The 9,867-nt window shown below is 41.3% G+C and overlaps 1 long non-coding RNA gene across 1 annotated transcript; it reads left to right on the plus strand.

Annotated features, from left to right (window-relative positions):
• The first annotated feature begins 812 nt into the window (after positions 1-812).
• Positions 813-1,929, plus strand: LOC116644123. Its single transcript, XR_004301701.1, has 3 exons — positions 813-990; positions 1,412-1,497; positions 1,901-1,929. It is a non-coding gene; the product is annotated as an uncharacterized LOC116644123 (long non-coding RNA).
• The last annotated feature ends 7,938 nt before the right edge of the window (positions 1,930-9,867 follow it).

A 9,867-nucleotide genomic window follows, 5' to 3' on the forward strand; every position in this document is an offset into this window, starting at 1 on the left:
CTTTGTACTGAGGCCAGGAAAACAGCTGGACCCCAGTAGTTCCCAATGATCAAAGCATTTCATGATATTTTGATCCATACAAGAGCCAGTGATCTTACCTCCCATCCAGTTGAATAGATCTGGATGAGCATGGGTCTAAGTTTTCTGTAATCTAAATCTGAAAAACGATCAGATGGTGAACCCAGAAATAAAATGGAGTAAGCCTTGTCTAACCGGTATCCTTACCAAGACATAATGCCTGGAAGCCAATTAACTGGATACACTAAGTGACCAGAAATTCCCCCTGCATTCTGTGTCATTTATGTAACAGGTTTAAGTAGTACTTACAGTGTATAGGTGCCACTCTGCTTTGCAAATACTAGTTTGTTTAATCTTTATCACAGCTCTATGAGTTTGCTACAAATATGATCACATTTTACCGATGAGGAAATTGAAGTACAGAGAGGTTAAGAAACTTGCCCAAGGTCAGTCGCCCAGCTACTCAGTGGTGAATCTGAACTCAAACCCAGGCAATCTCGTTCCAGAATCATGTCTTAACTGGGGAAGAAAAACAGAAAATCTCAAGGAAAGCAAATATCAAGGAAACAGATATACTTTAAAAGTAAATTTCTGCTTTGGAATTTATTTGTTTTCATCTATTTCCTTTACCAGCTATGGTATCCATAATAATGATTATTAAATCTTATTTTAGCTAATATTGTTTGAAGCCCTACTGTGGGCCAAGCATTGTACTGTTTTTTCCATGCATTTGTTCACATCCTACACTACAGCTGCTGAGTTACTTGTCTTCATCCTCCTTTCACAGATTGTAAAACTGAGGCTTAGAGAAAGAGAATCAATAGTGCAGAGTCACATGGAGGACAGTGAAGAATCATGGAGCCAGATCTGCCTGCTCTTGGACCCCATGCCACTTACACAAACTCTAAGACATCAAAGAGAAATGGGCAGTTCTGTACTTTATATATAATGAATACATTCTGGAAAAATGGGGTAAGTGTGAGAGAGTGGCCACTGGTACCTGCCGGGAACACCAACTAGGGTGGTGGCCCCATGAGAGGAACAGGCTCTGGAGGGTGCTGGGCATGTACAGGGCCTGCAGTGTCCAGGGGAACACGGCTCTAAGAGGTGGGTGCTACTACCTGTGCTGATCACCACCTGCCATCTTGGCTGAAATGGTTGGCAGTGGTACCACCATTCATTCATTCATTCATTCATTCGACATTTTTGGAGCACTTGCCATGTTCCGGGCAAGGGATCACACACAGGAGGTATCTGCTTCCTGAGTCTCTTTGGAAGATTAAATGGGATGATGCAAGTAAAAGGCTTCATAGGGTGTTTGACTCCTTGTAAGTGCTCAGTAAATCTACTGATTAAAAGCGCCAATCCTCCTTCCAAATTATGTATGTTCTAGATCCACTCCGACAACAATTGGAACTGCAGGACAGATTGATAATAGCTGCTTCAGGAGCGGGTGCTGTGGTCATGTCCAGTGCACAGGTGAGGAGATGAGGCACACAGAGGTTAAGTAACTTGCCCAGGGTTACGCAGCTTAATGGAAGACGTACCCCCAAAGCTGACTGATCCAGGGGTGGAGATACCTTCCTCTGTCAGGCCAGTCCAGCAGCTCATTTCTCTGCTAGCTGGGGAAGGGAAAGGAGATGGAGGTGAGCGACCTTGAACCTCTCAGAAGGACCTTGGACACTGGCTGGGCTGCTGCACTTCCTAGAGTATCCCCCCACCCTCCCCCAGCCCCCACCTTCTGCCTTTCCCAAGTCCTGGCTGTTCAGTTCTCCCTTTGATTCTGTAAGCTCCCTGCTATCCTTCTTAAAAAGCTCTCACCTTTTGTTTTTCAGTTACCTGTAATCAGATTCGTGTTTTGTTTCGTTTTTTGTTTTTTAAGTTTGTTTTCCACACTCAGCATGGAGCCCAATGCAGGGCTTGAACTCACCACCCTGAGGTCAAGACCTGAGCTGAGATCAAGAGTCAGAGGCTAAACCAACTGAGCCACCCAGGTGCTTCTGTAATCCAATTCTTTATTTGCACCCTCAGTAATCTTAATATACTTCTGTTGGATTAAAAATGTCAGCCTGTACATTTATTTTTAGAAAAGGCCGTAGGAATGACTCTGCCCATGGTTAAGAAACACTGCCCAAAATTACTGAGAAACTACTTCATGCATATTTAAAGATTTCTAACTGCACTATGACCTCTCTGCACAAATGGACTCCAACTAATTATTTCCAGTGAAAATAGATTGGTCTGGCTTATAAGCTCTCTGCATCAGGTACGGGTATAATTTCATTTACGTGACTCCATCCTTTTTGGGAGGAAATGCCCTTTGAATCAGAGGAATTTAGCTGGCTGTGTCCTGTCTACCGCAGTTCATAGTTCAATCACCACCTAGCCAAACAAGCCTTCAGGACACTTATTTAGAGATAAGAATTATTGGCTGCGGTAGGGGCTGCTATAGTAAAGTAATTCTTTGAGGTTAAAAAAACCAAAACCAAAAAGCACCTAGGTTCTAGGAGATGACTGACGAATGCACCGCACAGGAGATGATTGGATAACTAGCCGTGTAACTTAGTCATGGGGCAGGCACATTTCTGCATCTAATACAGTATAGCATCAGTGGGCCACGTGAGTGGTGTGGCAGAATTGTTTACTCTTCAATATCGTTTGCATCCCCACCCCCACCCCCTGACAGTTAGGTTTCCTGTTCTGGCCAGTGGGTCATGAGTAGAAGTGACAGGTGTCACCTCTCGGCTGGGGTATTTAAGAGACTGCATGTAATTCTACAGCTCTTGCATCCCCTACCTTAGGAACCTGGTGGTGTCATGTAACGGGAAGGTCTGGATTGCTAAGTCATTACAGAAAGGACAGTCACCAGCTCAACAGCAAGTTGCAAACCTTTGGTAAGTGTTAAGCCATTGAAACCTTCAGTTCATTTTTTTCCCTCTTTTTTCCTTTCCTCCTCCTCGTCCTTTTTTTGTATTACTGCCTGGTGTTATCCTAATATGGTAGATAACTCAATTTTCTCCAAATCAAGGTTTCTAAACCATGCTGCTATTATTTTGGGCCAGATATTTCTTTGTTGTTGGGGGGCTGTCCTGGGCATTGTAGGATGTTCAGCAGCCATCCCTCTAGATTCCAGTAGCGCCCACCCTACCCCTACCTGTTGTGACAACCAGAAATGTCTCCAGACATTGCCACATGTCCCTTGGGGGGCAAACTTGCCCAGAGTAAGAACCACTGCCCTAGATAATGGACTAGCTTTATATTTATTGTATTAGTCCTACCCTCTCCTCTGTGCTGGGGAAGATATTAATATCACTATCTCGGACTGCATGGCACAGCACAAAGAACACCAGTGATCTTTGTTCAAGACTGAGAGCTTGGGCAAATTGTAAACATATTGTTATGTTCTTGGTCGTAAGCAACAAAAACTATGATTAACTTAAGGCAGGAAAAACAGATCTGTCGGGAGCAGACTGGAAGGGTTCCAGAAGAAAGGGGGATTGAGGCAATCCGGCCACTCTAAGGATCTCAGCAGCAGGCCTTGTGGGCTGTCCCTCGGTTCCAACGGCCTTCTGCCTTGAGTCCTCTGCTTGGCTCAAAGTTGTGGGAGACAGAAGGTCTGAGTGGCTTTTTTTTTTTAGCGGTGACCCTCTCTTAGCTTGGGGGGGGTGGTGGCAGCACAGGAGGTAAGCAGCAGTGTCCAGGGATTACCAGCCTCATGGAAACCAAATGTGATGTGGGTGGAGGTTTTTCCTAAGTGAGAGGGAGATGCTGGTATCCGAGAAGGGAAGGGAGGCTGGACGAGCAGAAAAAGGTGTCTACGTAGAGTCTTAGTTTCTTTCTTTTTTTCTTTTTTAAAGATTTTATTTATTTAAGAGAGAGAGCGAGAGTGCTTGAGTAGGGGGAGGGGCAGAGGAACAAGCAGACTCCCCGCTGAGCGAGGAGCCCCAACTTGGGCTAGGACCCCGGGGTCATGACCTGAGCTGAAGTCAGACGCTTAACGGACTGAGCCACCCAGGCACCACAAGAACCTTAGTTTCTGTTTCTCTAAGATGTGGATGATAAAACCTGCCCTGCTTGCTTCACAGCATTTTAAGGATCAAATGAGATGAATGTGAAGCAGTAAATATCAAAGAGGAGACTTGACATGTCAGAAATGAACATGATCCAGAGATTTGTGTTAACAGAATGCTGCCGTACCATAAGGCAGGACTCTGGGACATACTAGAACTTTCTCATTCCGGTGCTTGTGTATAGCCAGAGGCTTTGATTTCAGTTGAAGTTTTATGAGACTTGGGCTTCTTAGGACATCTCTGGGAGTAATGAGGAGAGTGAGAAACTTGCATCTGCTCTTTCCCTTCTTTGGGCCACAACATCAGACCGGGAAACTAGGCTATGGGGAGGACACATCATGCAAAACAATTCTGTTGTCTCTTCTTTTTGGAAAAAAACACTATCCTACCTTGTTCTGCGTCCTTCCTTTCTGTGGAACAAAGTATACACGTGGTGTTAGAGAAAAATGAGAGATTTCTAGAAACATACAATCTAATCCTTTGGGGTAAAAAAAGGTAAAAATAAACACAAATGCCAATAGGAGAAAGTTGATTTATATCCAACCCCAAATCCTGAAAGCTATTGGAATCTGATGAATTCACGAGAACCAGGAGAAAGGGCTGGGGAGATGGTAGGATTGGAAGGCTGTGGCCTTTGCAGGCTGATTGTGGGTCAGTGAAGAACAGAGAATGTTTACCTGAGATCTATTTGGCTCAGGATTTAACAGGGAGTTCTATTATTTCTTGACAATGGTAAAATTAAATAAATGAAAGTCCCTATTGTTGTCTCCAAGGTAGGAGAGGTGCAAATAAAGCTAGCATCAGTTTTTCCCAAATCCTTAATGTATTTACATTCGTTTGGAATGACCACTTTGATTCAATTGTGCTGTGTCACTCATCTGTAATCCCATCAGCCTAATTTCATGTACAGAAACCTCAAGCTCCAGGGAGGATGTGCTTTGTAAAAATCCGTTTAGCCACAGAGGCAGACAGGAGACCACGACAGTAAAACTATGTGCGTGGAACAGTGGCAAATACCACAGTATGGGTATTTGATCAATTTGTTGGGGAGCCAAAGAACAATTGTTAAAAGAAGTCATGACTAAAATACATCAGGGATTGGGCCCCTCTGAGCACTAGGACTGAAGACGATTTCCCAGCACTTTGATCCCTCAGGTGGGAAGCTTCCTGAGGAAGGGAGAGTAACATGTCCGGTGAGAGATGAGAACGCTAATATTGTCCATTTTATAGTCCGTCCATATCATTCATATCACCCCTGGGTTACCAGGCTAATTTGGTCACCCATCAAGTAAATGCTTATTGAGGGCCAACCATGAGCTAGATGCCAAGGATGCAAAAATGGACAGAGTATCTGTCCTCAAGGAGTTTAAAGTCTAGTGGAGATCAACACTAACCCCCAAAATCGTACAGTGAATGCAGTACTGTCACTGTGACAAGGGCTATGGAAGGACGGGCATGTTTTGCTCTTGGAAATTATAATGGCTCATTGGCAGTTCAGCAGGGGTGACCTCCCTGAGAAAGAGAGAATTTAACTGAAATCCAAAGGAAGTGTTGGAATTCACTAGCAGTAGTGGTTTGGAGTTGGGGGTGGAGAGAGAGGCCTATAAGGCTGGGTTTCAGAGAGTCATGCATGTGTTGAGAGATTGGGCTTAGAGGCTAGTACTGTTAGGCCATGTAGAGCCATGTAGGCCAAGTATGGGATTTTGGTCTTTATCTTACTGAAGGGTGTTAAGCAGGAAATTATATGAGATTTGCATTTGAAAAGGTCACTTTGTGACATGGTGAGTGCTACAGCAGGGTGGGGTGGAGGGGGGATGTGGGAGCCAGGGTTAGACTCTGCAGAACCTCAGGTATCCAGGTAGGCAAGAGAGATGCCCAGAACGAGAAGGCGGTCCCAGCCTGGTTGGGCAGGTGAGCACTAGGAAGGAGGAGGCTGTAAGTGACCTACTTCTGAAGCAGTTTTTAGTCTGTCTGGCCACGGGCTACTTAAGTACATCTGCCCGGGAAGTAACCACAGGTGAGATTAGGAAAGTAACTTTAACTGGTGGGAAAGGAGATTTAAAAAGGAGTGCTGGTTTTGTCAACCTCCCTGTTCTAATTTCTGATTCAGAGAAGCCATGGCCTGCCCCTCCTCTGCTTTTCTTCTGATGGACTTTGGGTTCCTATTGTAGATCTAACTCTTCTTGGTTTACCATAGAAAAGGTAGAAAAAACTTTGCCTATTACTGAATGCTTCAGTTTAGAAAATGAATTATGTTATTCCTGTAGAGAGCAGAGAACTCTTATTGAATGAAATTTGAGATGGTTTTTAAGTTGGGAATTGAGAGATGCTTAAATGGAGAGGGTGAGTAGAGCCCATGTGTGACCCCCAAGAAAAGATGGGAAGAGCATGTCTTAAAGAGGGAACAGGCTGAGGCAAAGACAAAAAGGGGAGGAGGGGGAGCTGTCTTTGAAATGGCCAGTGGTCAGATATAGGACTGAGAGGCAGGAGAGTAGTACCTAAGGGCGCAGGCTGTGGACCCAGGCTGCCTCAGTGCCGGTCTCGGCTATAACACTCCTAACCGTCATGACCTCAAAGAGCTTCCATTACTGCTCTGTGGCTCAGTTTCTTCACCTATAAAATAGGAATAAAACCATTCACTTTATAGAATCATTATGAGCCCTAAATCTTCACAGATAAGGACTGCATAAGTTTTAGCTGTTATTACAGCAGTAGGAGACAATCTTATAAACAATAGTTGAGTCTATCATGAAGGGGTCAAAAATCAGACTGCAGAGCTTGCAAATAGTAAGGATTTTCCAGATATTCTGTTATTTCTAATTTAATTCCAGTCTGATTAGAGAATATACTTTGAATGACTTGACTCTGTTTAAAATTATTGAGGCTTTTATGACTGAGGATATTAGAAAATGTTCCATTTTCATTTGAGAACAATGTGTATTCTATGATTGTTGGATAGAGTGTTCCATAAATCTTGATCAGGTCAAGTTGGTTGATAGGGTTGTTCAGGCCTTCTATATCTGTACTAATCTTCTACTTGTTCAATCAGTTTTTGAGAGGGGAATCGAAATCTCCAACTATAATTATGGACATGTCTATTTCTCCTTACATTTCTATCAGTTTTTGTTTTATGTATTTTAAGTCTCTGCTAATACGGGCATTGATATCTATAATTGTTATATTCTCTTGGTGAATTGATTCTTTTATCATTGTTAAATGACTTTATCACTGGTAATATTCTTTGCTCTAAAATTTAATGTTAAATATGCCACTCCAGCTTTTTTTCTTAGTGTTAGCATGGTATATATTTTTTCATCCTTTTAATCTTTTGGTGTCTGGATATTTAAAGCATGTTTCTTATACACAGCCTATAGTTGGGTCTTGCTCTTTTTTTTAGTCCAATATGATAATTTGTACCTTTTGATTGGAATACTTAGACCATTTACATGTAATGTGATTATTCATATGATTAAGTTTTAAATCATTTTGCTGTCTTTTTTTCTATTTGTTTCAACTGTTCACTGTTCTTTTTCCTCTTTTCCTGTCTTCCTTTGGATTAGTTGAATATTTTTTTACTATTTTATCTTCTCTGTTGGCTTATTAACTATACTTCGTTTTGTTTTCTTGGTGGTTACTTTAAGTTTTATGGTATGTATTGTAACTTATCATAGTCTATCCCTGTTAAAGCAGTATGACGTCATATAAGAACTTGACAATAGTTTATTTCCATTTCTTTTTGTCCTGATGCTTTTGCTATTTTGTCGTATGTTTTAGTTTTTACATATGTTATAAACCCTATACTACATTATTGTTTTTGTTTTAATAATCAGTTATCGTTTAAAGAAATTTAACAATAAGGAAAAAAAATCATATCTTTGCCCAGGAAGTTACCATTTCTGGTGCTCTTCATTCTTATATGTAGATCTATATTTCCAATTGGTGTATTTTTTTCTTCTGCCTGAAGGACTTTCTGTAACATTTCTTATAGTGTAATTTTGTTGGCTATATATTCTTCCTAGTTTTTATGTCTTAAAAAGTATTTCACTTTTGTTTTTAAAAGATATTTTTTGCTGGTTGACATTATTTTCTTTCAGTACTTTAAGGATGTTTTTGTACTATTTGCTTGCATTGTTTCCTACAAAAAATCTGTAATCAAAAGGATCTTTGATCCTTTATATTTAACATGTCTTTTATTCCTCTGAATGCTTTAAAGATTTTATCTTTATCATTGGCTTTGGGCAATTTGATTGTGATGTAGTTTTCTTCGTGTGTGTGTGTGTGCGTGCACGTGTGTGCACATGCTTGGGGTTTGTTGAGATTCTTGGATCTGTGGGCTCTAGTTTTCATCAAATTTGGAAATTTTTAGCCATATTTTTTCAAATAGTTTTCCAGTCTCCCCTTCTTTCCTCTTTTAGGAGTCTCCAAGTACAACATATATTTGGCCACTTGAACTTTTCCCACAGTTCACTGATGCTCTGTTAATTGTTTAAATTCTCTGTTTTATTTTGGAGAGTTTCTACTGTGATATCTTTAAGTTCACTAAGACTTGTTTCTGCCATGTCTAATCTATTAATCTCATCCAGTGTATTTTTCACCTCAGACATTGTAGCCTCTGGAAGTTTAATTTTGGCACTTTTTATGTATTCCATATCTCTACATAGCATTTGAACATATGAATTATCATTGTAACAACTATTTTAATGTCTTTGCCAATTCTAACATTTATGTCAGTTGTGTGTCAATTTTGATTATTTTTTGTCCTCTTTAGGGGTTATATTTTTCTGTTTCTTTGCATGCCTGGTAATATTTGAAAGTATGCTAGACACTGTAAATTTTATTTTGTTGGGTGTAAGATTTATTTTCTTTGTATTTCTGTAAATTTTATTGAGCTTTGTTCTGTGACAAATTTAGGTTACTTGGAAGCAATTTGGCTCTTTGGGTCTTGCTATTGATGTTTTTAGGTGGGACCAGAGCTATACTCAGTCTAGGTTTAATTATTTCTCATCAATAAGGCAACCCCCTCTGTGTACTCTCCTGAAGGTTTCATGAATCATGGGGTTTTACAGTCTGACTAGAAGAGACATGTTTTTGGTCCCATGTGAGCAATAGGCACTCTTACCTCTAATCCTTTCAGGTGGTTCCCTGGCCTCAGGAAGTTTCTGTATGCACATGTGTTGACCAGGATTCAGCTGATACATGAGGAGAAGGAACACTGCAAATCCAGAATTCTCTCTCTCTGCAGCTTTTTCTTCCCTGACATTCTGTCCTGTGAACTATAGCTGCCTTGGTTTCTCTGGACTCAGCTCTGTCTCCTCAGTTCAGGGACTCTGCCAGGCTCTCTGGTATCCCCAGCCTGTGCTGTAGACTGGAAACTCTACAGTATAGAGGAATAATTGTAGAGCTCACCCTATTTGTTTCCTGTCCCTCACTGCTCTTCATTGGCTGATGTCCAGTGTCTTGGAAACCATTGTTTCTTATATTCTGTGTATTTTTTTGTTAGTTTGGATGGGAGGGTAAATCCTCCTGTTACTTTATCTAGGCTAGAAGTGTAATAAGCTCTTTGCTGCAAAGCTTCAATGTCATTCTATAGACGATATGGAAGCGTCAAACTTGGAGAATGATGATCAGTCCTGGGTGTCCAGAAAGTAATTCTAGTAATGTTTGGAGGAGGGACTAGAGAAGAAAGTCAGAGGTGGGGAGGTTTTGCAAACCCTAACGACAGGCAGTGAAGACCCAGAGAAGGTATGAATTTGGAAGCCCCTAAAATTCTATATGGGAA

This window comes from Phoca vitulina, unplaced genomic scaffold (assembly GCF_004348235.1).
Source record: "Phoca vitulina isolate PV1807 unplaced genomic scaffold, GSC_HSeal_1.0 scaffold28, whole genome shotgun sequence".
Classification (NCBI taxonomy): domain Eukaryota; kingdom Metazoa; phylum Chordata; class Mammalia; order Carnivora; family Phocidae; genus Phoca; species Phoca vitulina.